A 17,569-nucleotide genomic window follows, 5' to 3' on the forward strand; every position below is an offset into this window, starting at 1 on the left:
TCGCTCAGTGTGTTGCTTCACCTTGGTCTGCAATCCTGGCAATCTGCTAGCAAACACTTTATACCCAGCAGGTGTGCTACTGGGACAACTGGGGAGCTTTTAGTAGCTTCACTGGGCTTTGAATTAACACCTGAAACAGTGGGCTGTAACTCTCATCCGCTAAATGTTTAGTCTGGTCTGAATATTCCATCTGCCTTCTCTGAATTTTGGCTGACTGCTAATCATTTTAATTGAAAAGACACTTACAAACTTTAATTTTTTACTCTGAATCCCCAAAGAAAAAGACAATTAAATCCTGAAGAGTTTCTGTGGACAGTTAATGTGTCCAGGAAAATTGATAAAACCTAATAAGCAAGAAGTGTCCTGCAGATAATTGGGTGGTTTTGTGGATTTTTTTTTAATATCTCTGTAAAATGTACAAATCGTGGGTTGCTTTACTTTGCATTATTTGACAGTCTATGCAAATGGGAAAACATTAAGTTTTGGTCACTCAATTCAACTTATGCAAAGGCAGTGGTAAAAGAATTTTATGCGGGTTTGGGTGTGAAAGAAGTCAAGAGTTCAATTCTTCACCAGCTGGACATGACATTCTGTAAATCTTATGTAAAATTTATGACAGGAAGACATGGAATATGAAATTTCTCTCTCAAGATAAATGCTGACGATACTACATGTCTTTATCTACTGATTAGGATTTATCATTATTTATTTCCCTAAAGTGCAAGTTTTCCTAAAAGAAAATATTTATCACTGTTAATCCCCATGGACTCACAGGAAATTTTTCACTCTTTTTATTTAAACAAGCTGTTCATGGTGTATTTTTTGTTTGTAAAATTTCATAAGATCCCACTAGTAATCATCAGTACATTTATACCCTCATTCAAAATGACATAGACTGGCAACCCTGGGCATTGACTTCTCCTGGACATCTTGCTTGCAGCAGTATGAATCACTCTTCACTGATTAGAGAGATAATTGTTGGAGGTTTAACGTTAGAAGACAGGAAATGCCTAGAGCTAGTGCCCACAGATCAGACAAGCCAGATAAAATCAGTGTTTTCCACAGAAAAAGTGCTAGCACATGATGTTACAGTCAAGATGTCAAAGCAGCCTATCTGTATTTTTATCCATCTCAGAGGTTCCCAAATCAGTCATTTTTGGAACTGAAATTACTTCCACATGGTCTCTACCTGAAAGAGACTCAGCTTTAGTTTTTATCTGGAGTACAATCCCTTCAAACCCTCTGAATTTGAGGAAAGGTGACAAACAGACAGCAGTTTACCGCTCTCATGTGAAAAAAAAAAAGTCAGAGCACTTTTTCCTTCACTTGTTCAAATGTAACAGATCTTCTGGACTGAGATATTTGTAAGTGTCTGAGACCACAGTGCATTGCTCTGCTTTTGAGTTAGGGTACTGATGTGGAAATGAAGGTCACGCAACAATAATATAGCTTATTAAGAGACTGTATTTAAGGTACCGCACTGGTATCAGCCCTCTTTGGATTTTGGACCAGTAATTGAATCCGTTCTACATACTACTTAACGCTAACCATCTAAAATTTGGTATCTGAGATCACCTTCCCAGGAGAAATGTATAGCAGCCCAGAGAAGAAGATGCAGGTGTTGATCTCTTCTCCCAATTAACTAGCAATAGGACAAGAGGCAATGGCCTCCAGATGTGTCAGGTGAGGTTTAGATTAGACATTAGGAAAAATTTCTTTACTGAAAGGGTGGTCAGACATTGGAATAGGCTGCCCGGGGAGGTGGTTCCATCCCTGGAGGAATTCAAAAAACGTACAGATTTGGCATTTCGGGATATGGTTTAGTAGGCATGGTGCTGTTGGGTGGTTGGTTGGACTTGCTGATCTTAGAGGTCTTTTCCAACCTATGTTTCTATGATTTTGTCTCATCTGATGGAGGTGGCTTGTGTCCTCCCCTCTGACTGAGGCTTTGTGCAACCTGATCTAGTGGAAGGTGTCCCTGCCCATGGCAGGGGAGTTGGAACTACGTAGTCTTTAAGGTCCCTTCCAACCCAAACTATTCCATGATTCTATGATTCTATGACTGAAGTAGTATCTCAGAGCGCTTGCTAACTATGTGGTGGCCAGAGCTATCTGACATAAATCTCACCCTATAGTCAGTAGTGTGGCAAGATCTGAACTGGCCTCGCCTATGCTTAATTGAAGCTTGGGGAAAGCAGAGTGCAGAGAACAGGTACATCAGGACACAAACCTGCTCAGATATGGGAGCAATCCACTGGAAACACAAATGTGCCTTGTCTGTGAGAAAGAGCCTGCATGCATGCACAGCCATCTTCTGAAGAGCGCAACTACAAATAAAACACAAATAACACAGAAACGTGAACCTCTATAAAGATTCATGGCTAATATGTATCAGGCTGCTAAAAGGATAATAAATAAGTAATAATAAAAGTGGAATAAATAACCCCAAAGCAGCAGATTTTACTATGTGTTCCCAAAAAGAGCATTCAAAATAGCAAATCGTCTGAGGTCTCCCCTGCCTCTGTTTGTTCCCTACTCCCTCTCTTTTTCATGGCTCTTCCTGGCAAAGAGAAGCAATAAAGGTACGCTTTTAAAAGCCTCCAATTATTTTATATAGTTTTTAATTTACTCTGGCATCTTGCTTAGGCAGTTGTAATCTTCCTCTAAAAGTTACTTCATATATATGAGCAGGGAAAAGCTCATTATTAAATCAGTACCAGGAAACTGGCAGGTGTTATGTCCCTCTTCTTTTTGGACAGAGTTTAATTCATACCTACACTTATTTTTATTGTACACACAACAAGTTGCAAGTTATTTCTTTCTGAGAGATGCCCTATGTTTAAGCACAGTTGTTCTCCACGTTGACAGACTGCTGATGTCCCTCAGGGCTCTAATAAATCCACAGAGCTTCACACAGTATTAGTATTGCCCAGACCAGCACACCTGATCTGTCTCCCTGTCTCTCTAGCCTAATACTTGTGTCAAACTTACTGATTTCTCTTCTTTTTTTTTCCCATTAGACTATTGTATTTAGAGATTGGTGGAACAGAGGTTTTGTTGATTCTTTCTCTAGGGACATATACTCTTTTTATAAATCTGTTTATTGTTCATTTATCTGTCTATCTATCTACTTACTTATTTATTTCCCCTGAGGCTCAGCTTGGGATTTGGTAATGTTGAATGTGTTTAAAACACATAAAAGAACAGAAAAAAAACAATACCTTACAAAGGTGTTCAAATAACCAGTTTCTCTGACTGATTCCATCATTTCTCAAGATTGCCCTGACTCAGTTGTCCTTTTGAAAGTTCTTATATGTCAGCCTTTCCAACTGACATGTTTGGGGTTCATTAAATGAAGAGACTCAGTGAAGAAAAGGTGTCAACATTCATAAAACTGCATCTCCTCTTTTCATGGCAAATGATGGAAAGAACTGAAAAGGGCTATTTGGAAATACACTGCTTTCCTCCCTTCAGTTCATATTTCTTTCTCTTGTGTTTCCCACATGGTTCATATGTGATCCAGACATATCCATACACCGTAGACAGACTCAGGTAGTATTTTAAAGAATGTGCAGGTCTATATATAGAGAATTTTCTTCAAACGGATCAACAAGGCTACTGCCACAAGTTTAAAAGACATGAAAGGGGAATTTGGGAAAAATGCAGCTAAGTAAGGTAACATCATTAACCACTGCATGTGCAGGTAGGAGACAAGCTTCCACTTTTTAGGTCTGGAGACAAGTGTTTCTGTGCATTAGGTCTGGTGTATGTGATCTACACCTCTTTTCCAGCTGGGATGCTGTGATTGTGCACGTACGGATGGGAACCTACCCAGAGTAGCATCATCTAGACCAGTGCTGAAGGTCAGCATGCACTTTCCAGATGTGAGCTCAAGAAGCTCCATTGAGTCTTTCTAATTTGTTTCCTCCTCTTCCTGCTTGCTACCCCCTGCTTGGAGGAAGAGCCATTGTCCTGGAATGAGTTGTATGACTGATTTCTTCATGGAATTTTAATACTGCTTCATAGAGATTGAAATGACTATAGTTCTTATACAACACACCATGAATTTGGATACCAGAGGTACTAAGGCAACTCCCCCCAAAAAGAAATATGTACAAACATCTTATTCTTTTCCATGAGCTAGTCCGCATTTTAGATCTGTATAGCTGTACAGAACACACCAGGGTAGTAGTACAACAATATTTATTTTCAAGTCCCTCAGGATAAGAACAGGTTGAGTAGCATATTTCTGAAGCAAAATAAAAACCAAAGACTGCAACATTGGATAAGTCATGGACAAATCTGTAAACTCGACTGGCTAGATCTAATTTTAAGCTTCTAATTTAGGCGTTGATGTTATGAGCCTTGCTCTTTCTTACCAACACCCAAGACTGGAACTCCAATGAATTTGGGACACAAGCAGTTCTCTCTTTTTCATCTTGCATTCACTCCTCCATCTCCATTTCTCTCCTTCAAGGTCTCCAGCTTCAAATCTTTGCTGTAACTTAATTAGAGACCTTACTGAGTTGGAAATTGTAAGGCAGAATCCATCATCCTCTAAAAAATCCTTGCAGGTTCAGGACAACTCTTCCCACCCCCACTCCCCACACCCCTCCCCCGCAAGTTAAAATTCTCTTTAGACTTTGTTTATAACCATCTGTGTCAAAGAACAAATAATAAAGCAGAAGAATAAAGCATAAAACTGAAGAATGATTACTTTTTTTTGTTTGTTTGACATGGTTTTAAGCTTCTAGAAGAGGCACAAAAAAATTCTGTTTATTTAGGTTTATTTCTTAAAGAAAATAAAAAGTGAGATCAAAGCTGTTTGATATGAGCTCAGACTTCTGGAAGGTCATTCACTCTTAGAGAAAAATTTATAAAGCTGAAGGAGTAAAAAGAATAGACAGGTTGATTTTTAGGATGGTTTTGGTTTTGAGAATTTTTTCATTGAAGTTTGTCATGCTCAGATACCAGAAAGGTGTATTTGACATCTGGTCAATTTTGTCTTGCACCAGTTTTTGGGTTTGGGATTCAATTTTTGCCATTCCAGTGGACACCAGAACACCATGTTTGTGCAGTATTTTCTGATGCTTCTATTTAGTTATAGAAACACAACAGAACACTTGTGTCTTTCTCTTCATGACTGGAGGATGCTGAGAGTAGCTACCTGTTGTCTCCCCACTAGCATGCTAATTGCCTAGGAAAGCAATTTGTACTGATACGGTATGATAATATTCTCACATTTTGTCCTTTGCGAAACTGAGGCAAATCTCAGTTCATAGTAAAATGAAAAATGTTCAGACTTTACACATTTCAAAGGCATCAAATTTTTATGCCCCTCTCTCATTATAAATCCAAGAGAAGACAAGCAAATTTTAGAAAATTTCTGAAATACCTAACAAAAGAATTAATTAATTGTTTTCCTTTTCCATGGCTGACCAGAGAAACAGACTCTCTTTTACCTGCAGTGAAGTGGGACGAGTGCTTTGTCCATAAGCTAACTCAGAAAAGTGACATTTTGATATATCTTTAGAGCATCATTGTCATAAGAATAAGGAAAAAATGATAATCCAATGCATTTTTCATTCTCTGACATTTAATAGGGAATAGAATTAAGGTGCATCATCAGCATTTGCATACTGTAATTGTTTTTGCATAGGTTTGTGAGGGCTGAGTTAACAGACACCTGTCAGTTATATCATCTTTTTAATTAGCTTATTTCACTACTGTTCTTGAGTGTCTAAGCAAGTCAGCTTTAATGTAACTTCAGAATAGATTTGTTCCTTAAGTTAAAATATGAATGCAATAAGCTATATTTTAGCAAAATAAAACATTTGTGTTTCTTAACCCTGACAGCACCGTTCTTCTCTCCTTAGCTGTTCATATTTCATAGATTGAGAATAATGGAAGCCTATAGGTTCATATTCATTCAACTAAATAAGGAGGAATTAGTCTTTCTGCTCTGTAGTCTATTAAAAGTTGAGGAGTAAAACTTGGGATAGTCATCCAAAATTACCCACTTCTCTCAGAAAATTGAAGATTAGTGGTCAGACATTTGGACCAGATGATCATTGTAAGTCTCTTCCAACTGAACTGTTCTATTCTGTTAAGGTTCATGTTTCAGATATCTTAATCCAATAAATCTTATCCTGTAAATCAATGACTGGAGGAAAAGTGGGGGAGGGAGAGATAACTAATGGACATGATTTATAGCATCCATTTTATATCCCTTTTGGGATGCAGAATGACCTTCTGGAAGGACTCATATCTATCATTGACTGTAGGAAAAACTTAGCAACCATTTTACGTCAAACACCAAGTCTTAGACAACAGACATTGTCTGAGATGAACTCCAGCTTCTGATCAGAGTTTGTGCCTTAACCTTGAAATGTCCCGCTTCCATCTTCCATCTTCAAGACTGCCCTTGACAGATTAATCTAACCAACAGTGCTGGTCATGGGCCACACAGTAGCATATTTAACTGGAAAAGGATGAATGAATGGGTATCATACTTGAGCCTGAGATATTAACAGTAGTATGAAAAGTTTGCCTTAAATATTGTGAGCTTGATTCTTTAAAAACCAAGGTACCAGGGGAAAAAAGAATCAAAATAAAGGGATAAACTACCAAATATTAGAAAGAGAGGAATTATCAGGAAAGACTAGAGGTAGATCTGGTATTGTATGATACCCCTGGTAATGGAATTGCACTCAAGAATATGACAAGAAGCAAACCAGTGTATCCTTACTAACATCTTCTGACTCTACATTTCCATGAGGGTAAGTAAGCCCAACATGTCCATGTTCACCCTGCCCTTCTAACGCCTTCATATAGATGTGGCAGAGTGGAAGGCAGGTCTGATCTTTCAGACACTACATTTCACAGTCCAGCTTATAAACAGAAACCCAAACTGACTGAAGAGATGTATCCCATCCTGCTGCCTCCACCCTGGGGACAAAATCATCTGCTACTGTCGTGAATCTTAAATCATAGTAGGATGAACCTCATTACTTGCATAAGCTGAAGCTTCCTCTAAGAGATGCATATCATCTCTTATCGCTGCTGAATGAGGCGGGTGTCCTGGTGAAGGAGGATGCGGAGAAGGCAGAGCTACTGAATGCCTTCTGTGCTTCAGTCTTCAGTGCTAAGACTGGCCCTCAGGAATCCCAGGCCCCGAGGTAAGAGAGGAAGCCTATAGAGAGGATGACTTTCCTGTGGTCAAGGAGGACTGTGTGAGGGATCGCTTAAGCGATCTGGATGTCCACAAATCCATGGGCCCCGATGGAATGCACCCATGAGTGCTGAGGGAGCTGGCGGATGTCATTGCTGAGCCACTCTCCATTATCTCTGAGAGGTCCTGAAGGACAGGAGAGGTGCCCGAGGACTGGAGAAAGGCCAACGTCACTCCAATCTTCAAAAAGGGCAAGAAGGAGGACCCAGGGAACTACAGGCCAGTCAGCCTAACCACCATCCCGGGAAAGGTGATGGAGCAGCTTATCCTGGAGGTCATCATCAAGTAAGTGGAAGAAAAGAAGGTTATCAGGAGTAGTCAGCATGGATTCACCAAGGGGGAATCATGCCTGACCAATCTGATAGCTTTCCACGATGACATGACTGGCTGGGTAGATGAAGGGAGAGCCGTAGATGTTGTCTACCTAGACTTCAAAAAGGCTTTCGACACAGTCTCGCATGATATCCTCATAGGGAAGCTGAGGAAGTGTGGGCTGGATGAGTGGTCGGTGAAGTGGATAGACAACTGGCTGAATGGCAGAACTCATAGGGTTGTCATCAGCGGCGCTGAGTCTAGTTGGAGGCTGGTAACGAGTGGTGTCCCTTGGAGTCAGTACTGGGCCCAGTCTTGTTTAACTTCTTCATCAACGACCTGGATGGAGAGTTAGAATGTACCCTCAGCAAGTTTGCTGATGACACCAAACTGGGAGGTGTGGTAGATACACCAGAAGGCTGTGCTGCCATTCAGCGTGACCTGGATAGGCTGGAAAGCTGTGCAGAGAGGAACCTGATGAGGTTCAACAAGGGCAAGTGCAGGGTCCTGCACCTGGGGAGGAACAACCTCATGCACCAGTACAGGCTTGGGGTGGACCTGCTGGAGAGCACCTCTGCGGAGAGGGACCTGGGTGTCCTGGTGGACGACAGGTTAACCATGAGCCAGCAGTGTGCCCTGGCTGCCAAGAAAGCCAATGGGATCCTGGGGTGCATCAAGAAGAGTGTGGCCAGCAGCACGAGGGAGGTTCTCCTTCCCCTCTACACTGCCCCGGTGAGGCCTCATCTGGAGTACTGAGTCCAGTTCTGGGCTCCCCAGTTCAAGAAAGATGAAGAGCTACTGGAGAGAGTCCAGCGGAGGACCACAAGGATGGTGAGGGGACTGGAACATCTCCCCTGTGAGGAGAGGCTGAGGGAGCTGGGCTTGTTCAGCCTGAAGAAGAGAAGGCTGAGAGGGGACCTTATAAATGCTTACAAATATCTGAAGGGTGGATGTCAGGAGGATGGGGCCAAGCTCTTTTCAGTGGTGTCCAGTGATAGGACAAAGGGCAATGGGCACAAAGTGAAGCAGAGGAAGTTCCGTCTGAATATAAGGAAGAATTTCTTCCCTCTGAGGGTGACGGAGCAGTGGAACAGGCTGCCCAGGGAGGTTGTGGAGTCTCCTTCTCTGGAGATATTCAAGACCCGCCTGGACAAGGTCCTGTGCAGCCTGCTGTAGGTGACCCTGCTTCGGCAGGAGGGTTGGACTAGATGACCCACAGAGGTCCCTTCCAACCTCTACCATTCTGTGATTCTGTGATCATATGTTCAAGAACTGTTTTAAACCAGAAAACAATAGTTATGTTTGTAAGGGTATGGACATGTCTGTTGCGACAAGATACCTGTTGTTCTGCAACAGCAGTAAAGGTGTCCGGTCCACTTCATATTCATGGCTCTGTCATTTGTATGCTGGAGTTTCGCTGTTCTGGTTGAGTCTCATCTAATGGACATTTACACATGCAATACAACCACAAAGCTCTCTGCCTCTATCGTTGTCTAAATATTCACAGCATTAGCCAGCCTCTGAAAGGTATAATTCTTAATTGCTTGCCTGAGACTATACTTCTTCCCCCTAGATCGTTATATTAGATGAAGCTAAAGTAATCTGGCATCTGCAAGAAACCTTGAAGACTGCCACAAGTACAGAAGACAGAGTCTAATAAACAGGAGGGGATTATAGGTTTTTCATTTCTTTTTTTCCCAGAAAGATATAATTATCTATTTTTATTTTCTCATGATTTTCCAACTCATTCTCTCATTTCCTACTTGTGACCTGCTTTTCCAAATGTAATGAGTGATCTGGTCTCCTGCAATAGCTGCTTTCAGTGGTAGTCCAGAGGTTTTCTCCGAATATTATTTAATTATTTTCACACAGTCTCATTCCCTCCACCTCCCTCCTCCTTTGCCAAGCCTTACAGTACCTAGACCGTGTAGCTGTTGTCCTGTTAAATTTATCCTGCCATGACTTTCCATCCACTTGAGCTTCAGTTGCTTTGTTCTTTCCACCTTTTCTGAAGGTCTTTATCTAATGTTCAGTGCCCTTCTATTTTCCTCCAAAATAGGAGTTGTCAGAAAGACAGAGAAGCAGAGACCAGATTGCTTACAGAAGTGGAGGAGAGAGAAAAGGACTACAAACATGATGCGCACTGTCATGATGAGATGTGTTTTTTACTCTTGGTAAGAACCATCTGATAAAAGTGCCAGTGAGGAGAGAGTGGTGTCTCCACAGGATACCTGCAAGTAAACTGACCCCATGTTAAAAGTGTGTTTGAAGCCACCCTGATGTGTCCCATGGAAGTGCACATCTCCTTTCTTTGACTACAGAAGACTTAGTTCTCAATTCAGGTGCCCCATATTGGTGTCTAGTGCCCTCTGAAGTGTCATAGATATCTCTCCTGGTTTCCAGCTGCTGTGTGGGTCTTCTACAGGTCCTCTGCCAAATCTCCATGCTCTAAGAACAAGATTCAGGTCAAGATTAAGGCATGGACTCTAAATGCAGGTTTCTCCATGTGAGATGGGTGCTACATGTACAGCCAGTGGACATCTACTCAACCTGGTTGATGAAGATTATCAATCAGCAGGGATGGGCTTCAGTTACCCAACAGAAGCATACAGTGTCGTTTTAGACACCCACCTAGCCTCCACCTACAGCACCAAATGGGTGGACAAATATCTTGGGTCTTGCATAATATCTGTTGACCCCATGCAGATGTGTTAGCTCAGATTTACCATAGTGGGAGAATGGTCACACAGTCCACCTATAGGCATCTATGTTTAGTTGCCCAAATACAGAATTCTTAATCTCAGACTTAACTCTGCCCTAAAAACTGTCTTACAGTAAACACCTATGTTGCATCAAGCCTATGGGGGGGGTGTTATGGGTTTGTGTGGCAATGTTTTGGTAGCAGGGGGGCTATAGGTTTGGCTTCTGTGAGAAGCTGTGAGAAGCTTCCACCATGTCTGATAAAGCCAGTGCTAGCTGGCTCTAAGACGGATCTGACGCTGCCCAAGGCCAAGCCAATCAGCGACGGTGGTAGCGCTTCTGGGATAACATATTTAAGAAACGGAAGAAAAAAACCTCTGAGGTGAGATGGAAGTTAGAGAGATGTAAGAGGAACAACTCTGCAGACACCAAGGTCAGTGAAGAAGGAGAGAGGGGTGGAGATGCCCAAAATGTTGGAGCAGAGAACCTTCCCTTGCAACTCATGATGAAGACCATGGTGAGGCAGGGTGTTCCCCTGTAGTCCATGGAGGTCCATGGTGGAGCAGATATTCACCCGTAGCCCATGGAAGGGAACCCATGCCTGAAGGAAGCTGTGACCCCTGGGGAGACCCACACTGGAGCAGGTTCCTGCCAGGACCTGCGGACCTGTGGAGAGAGGAGCCCATGCTGGAGCAGGTTTGCTGACAGGGCTGGTGACCCCATGGCGACCCAAGATGGAGCAACCTGTTCCTGAAGGACTGCGCCCCATGGAAGAGACCCACGCTGGGCAGTTCACAAAGAGCTGCAGCCCATGGGAAGGACTCGCATTGGAGAAGTTTGTGGAGAACTGTCTCCCGTGAGAGGGACCTCACGCTGGAGCAGGGGAAGACTGTGAGGAGTCTTCCCCCTGAAGGACAAGGAGCGGCAGAGACAATGTGTGATGAACTGACCATAACCCCCATTCCCCATCCCCCTGCACCTCTCGGGGGAGGAGGCAGTGAAACAGGAGTGAAGTTGAGTCTGGGAAGAAGAGAGGGGTGGGGGGAAGGTGTTTTAAGATCTGGATTTATTTTCTCACTATCTTACTCTGATGAATTAAACTCCCTTTTCTCCCCAGGTTCAGTCTGTTTTGTCCATGAGAGTAATTGGTGAGTGATCTCTCCCTGTCCTTGTTTCGACCTTCAAGCCTTTCATCGTATTTCCCCTCTCCCCTGTCCAATTGAGGAGGGGGAGTGACAGAGCAGTTTTGGTGGGCACCTGGCATTTATCCAGGCCAAACCAAAACAGGGGCGGAAAACGACTAAGGTTCTGTGAATCCCCCCAGGCTAAATTAAGGTGAAAAAAAATGAAACAATTAATTTAATTAATTGATAACAGAGGTAACTTGGAAAACATGGAAAGCATTGTCAGCGTGGATTCTTATAAAAAATGTCCATAGGAGGGAGAGTAAAAAGAAGAGAAGAAAAGAAAGAAGGACAACAAAAAGAGTTATATCACCACCCTAGGATCCCATGGTGACGTCAACAGGCAAGACATCCTCTAGTACTGGCACCGCCAGGCTCTTTGCACGTGTGCCTTTTATTACCCAGTCCCAACCTTCAGTCACATCTCTTGGAGACTTATATGGCAATTCTTCTAGAAAGCCAGTAATCTTCTGTGAAGGCGCCAATGTGGGGGGAGACCTCTCAATGGGTCTCTTAGGGAGTCTCCAAACCCCTTCCTCAAATGAACATTTGTATGACCTCTGGCCATATTTGTGTAAGGCACAACAGAGACACGGAACTTGCTACAGTTGATTGAAGTGCAATGATTGAAGTAACCAATCAATAAGTAATCAAGGGAATTTCATTGTCACTTGGGAATAAGGTCAAGATTCCCTCCTTGATAACATCAGCCTTTGAGCCTACAGCAGCCTTGCGTAGATTTAGGCCTTTTGAAAGCCCCTCCCAATCTGCAAAAAAAGTCTGTAAACAGTTGGTCAGAATCACAGAATCACAGAATCACAGAATAGTAGGGGTTGGAAGGGACCTCTGTGGGTCATCTAGTCCAACACCCCTGCCGAAGCAGGATCACCTACAACAGGCTGCACAGGACCTTGTCCAGGCAGGTCTTGAATATCTCCAGAGAAGGAGACTCCACAACCTCCCTGGGCAGCCTGTTCCACTGCTCCGTCATCCTCAGAGGGAAGAAATTCTTCCTCATGTTCTGCTGGAACTTCCTCTGCTTCAGTTTGTGCCCATTGCCCCTTGTCCTATCACTGGACACCACTGAAAAGAGCTTGGCCCCATCCTCCTGACACCCACCCTTCAGATATTTGTAAGCATATATAAGGTCCCCTCGCAGCCTTCTCTTCTTCAGGCTCAACAAGCCCAGCTCCCTCAGCCTCTCCTTGTAAGGGAGATCTTCCAGTCCCTTCACCATCCTGGTAGCCCTCCGCTGGACTCTCTCCAGTAGCTCTTCATCCTTCTTGAACTGGGGAGCCCAGAACTGGACACAGTACTCCAGATGAGGCCTCACTAGGGCAGTGTAGAGGGGAAGGAGAACCTCCCTTGACCTGCTGGCCACACTCCTCCTAATGCATCCCAGAATGCCATTGGCCTTCTTGGCAACCAGGGCACAGTGCTGGCTCATGGTTAACCTGTCGTCCACCAGGACACCCAGGTCCCTCTCCGCAGAGGTGCTCTCCAGCAGGTCCGCCCCAAGCCTGTACTGATGCATGGGGTTGTTCCTCCCCAGGTGCAGGACCCTACATTTGCCTTTGTTGAACCTCATCAGGTTCCTCTCTGCTCAACTTTCCAGCCTATCCAGGTCACGCTGAATGGCAGCACAGCCTTCCGGCGCATCCACCACACCTCCCAGTTCTGTGTCATCAGCAAACTTTCTGAGGGTACATTCTAACTCTTCATCCAGGTCGTTGATGAAGAACTTAAACAAGGCTGGGCCCAGTACTGACTCCTGAGGGACACCACTCGTTACCAGCCTCCAACTAGACTCAGCGCTGCTGATGACAACCCTATGAGTTCTGCCATTCAGCCAGTTCTCAATCTATCTCACTGAGCACTCATCCAGCCCATACTTCCTGAGCTTCCCTAGGAGGATATCATGGGAGACTCTGTCGAAAGCCTTGTTGAAGTCTAGGTAGACAACATCCACGGCTCTCACTTCATCTACCCAGCCAGTCATGTCATTGTAGAAAGCTATCAGATTGGTCAGGCATGATTTCCCCTTTGTGAATCCATGCTGGATTCACCAAGAATCCCTTTACTTGGCTCTAAACTTCAAATTAAATTTCTATGTTATTGCTAGAATTTTGACAGGCCTTCAAAATCATGAAGTTGGATTAAGATTAAGGAGATTTTAGAACAGGAATATTTTAATATATTTTACTTACCTTCTGGTGTTCAGGACTCACAGTGCATCTCTGTGGTCTTTTTTGGCTGTGACCAAGACATAACAGGGACTTTCTTTAGACAAAACCAAGCGTGACCACAAGATGTGTTTCTCACATGTTTGTGTGACTTAAAAAAACACAGATACTGGCAAGACTAGCATTAAAACATAAGCATTCAAAGGCCTTAAAGTCTTCAAACTTTTTGTCTTTCACTGATTGATCAATCACTTTTTATTTACAGCTCCTTCACAAGACAAATGAAAAGAATAAATGGTGGTATTGCCAAGACAGGAAATGAAAATGTTAAGGAACATTTTACTAGAAATTGACTCTTTCATGAGTACACACATTTTCTTTATCAGTTTGAGACGTGACGTGGATGACTAAATATTTGTCTTATTGTGACTGCAGGGTGCTGGGTTATTCAATACAAATCACCAATGCTCTTCTCAGGCTCTTGCTGCAGTTGACTGAGGTGCAATGACTGAATGCACCGATCATGTTCAAGGGAATTTCATTGCCACTTGGGAAATAAGGTCATGATTCCCTCCATGGTAACATCAACCTTTGAGCCTACTGATTACAATATAAAAAAAGCATGTCTTGATTACTATTGTTATTATTACAAACAATTCAAGCAGTTTGATCTCATTTCAGTATTAGCTTACATATTCGGGCCACAGGTTTAACATACATGCATCTTGGCACAAGCTGACAATGGTAAGGAAGGATAAGAGACAACCTAAAAGCATTCCTTTTAGAATTACCAACAGCCAGCATCTCAAGCCAAGTTTGTCAGAGGAGGACTTAAGGGATACTAGGGACCATGCCCATAAAATCTCATCTTATCACAAAATAAATCATTGCCTTTGGGCAAGCTAAATGTTGACTGATGAGCTCAGTGCAAATTTCCTCCAAGAAGAGCAGAAAGGAAGAGACACTTATCTGTTGAAGGCCTGAATCCTGTTGCCATAAAGGTTAAGATTTTTTCCATTAACAGATGGAACTGGAAAAGCCTTAATTGATACTGCTTGACTGGTGAAATTTTGGGAAATAATTCCTCTTATTTTAGTGGAAACAGGAAGATAAGCCTTGGATTGTCCCAGGTGTTAATTATTACAGCAAACTTAACAAGTAAGACAAATAAAAATGAGAAAGAAAAGCAAGCCTTATAAATTGCCTCACAAAAGTATGATTGCACAGAGCGCTGCAGTGGTGTGTAGTATGAAAATAACACACTGAAAACAAGAAGGCTTTCATATTCCTTTAAGGACATTTGGGATATTCCCTTCCAGTACACATAAATAATGGATTGCCTAAACTTTATTACGTTTGTGGCACAATTTGTCCTTCTGTCAGGTTTACAGTTCTTAAAATGACATTTGCAATTTTACCATTTTCCACAGCGGTGCTGGTTCCCTCCTCCTGGCAGTTGGCGTTTGCTTATTATAATGCTTGTTGCACCATCCTCCAGGTCTGTTTTCTTCTGCTCCCTGCAGTTTAATGAATGGCCCACGACATTACTATGGGCTCACTAATCTCCAGCTGGCTACTCTTCCACGGATCAGTGCTTTTAACGTGATGACTCTGCAGGCAGTTCCCCAGTCCTAAAAATCTTGGTTTTGATAATGATTTCAATCTGGTTCAGCATTTCAGAAAGGCTGCCACGTTGCTAAGTCAGCACAGGTGGGGAAATACCCTAATCTGTCTAAAAGAAACACAGAAAGAGACAGAAAAAAAAAGTACAAAGAAGAAAATTGAAAAATCATCGTTAATGTTGCAGGGGAAAAGGAATGATGGTGTCACAATGTAGTAGAGCAGCCCTGAGACAATTAAGGGATGAGAATGTCTACGCTGATTACACTGTTACAGCTCTGTCTTCATCTCAACCAACAGCCAACCTCTGTAAAACCAAATGCCTTTCTTCTAGATTTCTATATTTTGAAGAACTTCTGAGCAAGTACTGTAAATCTCATCATCATGGTCTGTCTTCCTCACTATCGCACAGCTACCTGTTTTAGGAATCACTGGGGGACTTGTGAATCTCTTGCAAAAGAAATGTAAATGCAGAACCAAAATAACAGACCTATTATGCCTACAAATATCTGAAGGGTGGGTGTCAGGAGGATGGGGCCAAGCTCTTTTCAGTGGTGCCCAGTGACAGGACAAGGGGCAATGGGCACAAACTGAGGCACAGGAAGTTCCGTCTGAATATGAGGAGGAACTTCTTCCCTCTGAGGGTGACGGAGCACTGGAACAGGCTGCCCAGGGAGTTTGTGGATTCTCCTTCTCTGGAGATATTCAAGACCCGCCTGGACAAGATCCTGTGCAGCCTACTGTAGGTGACCCTGCTTCGGCAGGGGGGTTGGACTAGATGACCCACAGAGGTCCCTTCCAACCCCTACTATTCTGTGATTCTGTGATTCTGTGATTCACACACAGTTTTCAAGCAAGGCAAAGTATAGACTTGACTGCAAGCTTGCAATACTTAATTTTAGTCCTGATTATAAAATAAAATCAGGTATGTAAACCAGGAACATTTTATGTACTCAAGCTAATGTTGAGTAAATAAATTCACCTCCCCCACTTTCACTTTCCTTGCACAAACAAATTCAATTACCAAAACAGAGCAAATTATCCCCAGCTTCTCTTGATCAGAGGTTAGGTGTTCTTTCCATTAGATATAATTCAGAAATGCAGTCCAGTATCATAACGTGTTCCTAAGGAAATGACGTGTCTTTATTTGATTATGCTTATTGAAAATAGCTTTTTTTTTCACTACAGCCAATATATAAACTATTACTTTTCTGGGTTATAATTACTTGGTGAAAGTCAGTAATTAATCTCTTTGTTTTGCAAGATGGGCTGCACCTAACTGCACTGAGACATAGTGGCAGAGGGGAATTCATATAGTAAGGTTTTTCTCTGGAACTGTATGTAGAAGGAATTTTGCTATGCACTGGTGGTACCAAGCTCCTGATGAGACCCAACATCGCCATTTAAATAGGTCGGCCTGGAAGCATTTGAGCAGACTCTCAGATCTGCACAGGCCTCCATCAGCCCGGAAAAGACGGCTCTTCTTGACCAGGCATTTCAGAGGCAGGTCAGAATTCACAGCCTGGTACTGTTGTGCTTCTTTCTGTTGTACTCGGATGGTGCCAGTCCATGTGCTGAGAACCTTTTTCTCCATTTCTAGGGTACTCACTAACTGCTGACGTGGGGAAATGTTTAACCCACATAAGCAGCGTGAAATGGGAATTCATTCTCTCAGAAAAAAACAATGAGCTGGGATTTTAATCTCATTCTGGAAATAAAGTCTGCCAGAAAAACCTTTGTCTGCACAATGAAAGAATATTGAGAGCTTCCACGTTTCTGAGAGCAAAAAATTTCAGGACACTTTTTCACAAATGAGAGTAGGAACTGAAGAATTCTGGCTGGACTCTAAAATAGATGATTATAAGTTGCTTTCATAAGTCCTTGATTTTTCCAAGCTGATACAGTATTTTTCACATTTACTATGTAAAGATGAAATAACTAGGGTATTTATAGTGTTCTCCCCAAGAAAAACTGAAAGCTGTTGCCCACTTCTGCAGTTCTGAGTGTCAAATATAGTGATTTTTTTCAACTCTAAAGTCTGTCACCCCCTCAACCTGGTGCTGTAAATTTTAATGCTTGTTTCTATCACAGGGAAAGCTTCATCAATTTCTAGTTTGCAAGGTGTGCTCTGGAATGTCAAAAAAACCCACACCAACAAAAGGTACACTCTCCACTTCTCCTGCAAATACTGCAAGAGGGGTGGATTAAGCAATGCCTTTTGTTTAGAAAAAAAGAAGTCAATGAAAACATACATTGTAGTTCTGCCAAAAAAGATGTTGACAATGCAAACAGAGCAGAAGTCACAGTAATCAGCAGCTCATATTGCACCAGTTCAGCAA

This window comes from Opisthocomus hoazin, chromosome 4 (genome assembly GCF_030867145.1).
Source record: "Opisthocomus hoazin isolate bOpiHoa1 chromosome 4, bOpiHoa1.hap1, whole genome shotgun sequence".
Classification (NCBI taxonomy): domain Eukaryota; kingdom Metazoa; phylum Chordata; class Aves; order Opisthocomiformes; family Opisthocomidae; genus Opisthocomus; species Opisthocomus hoazin.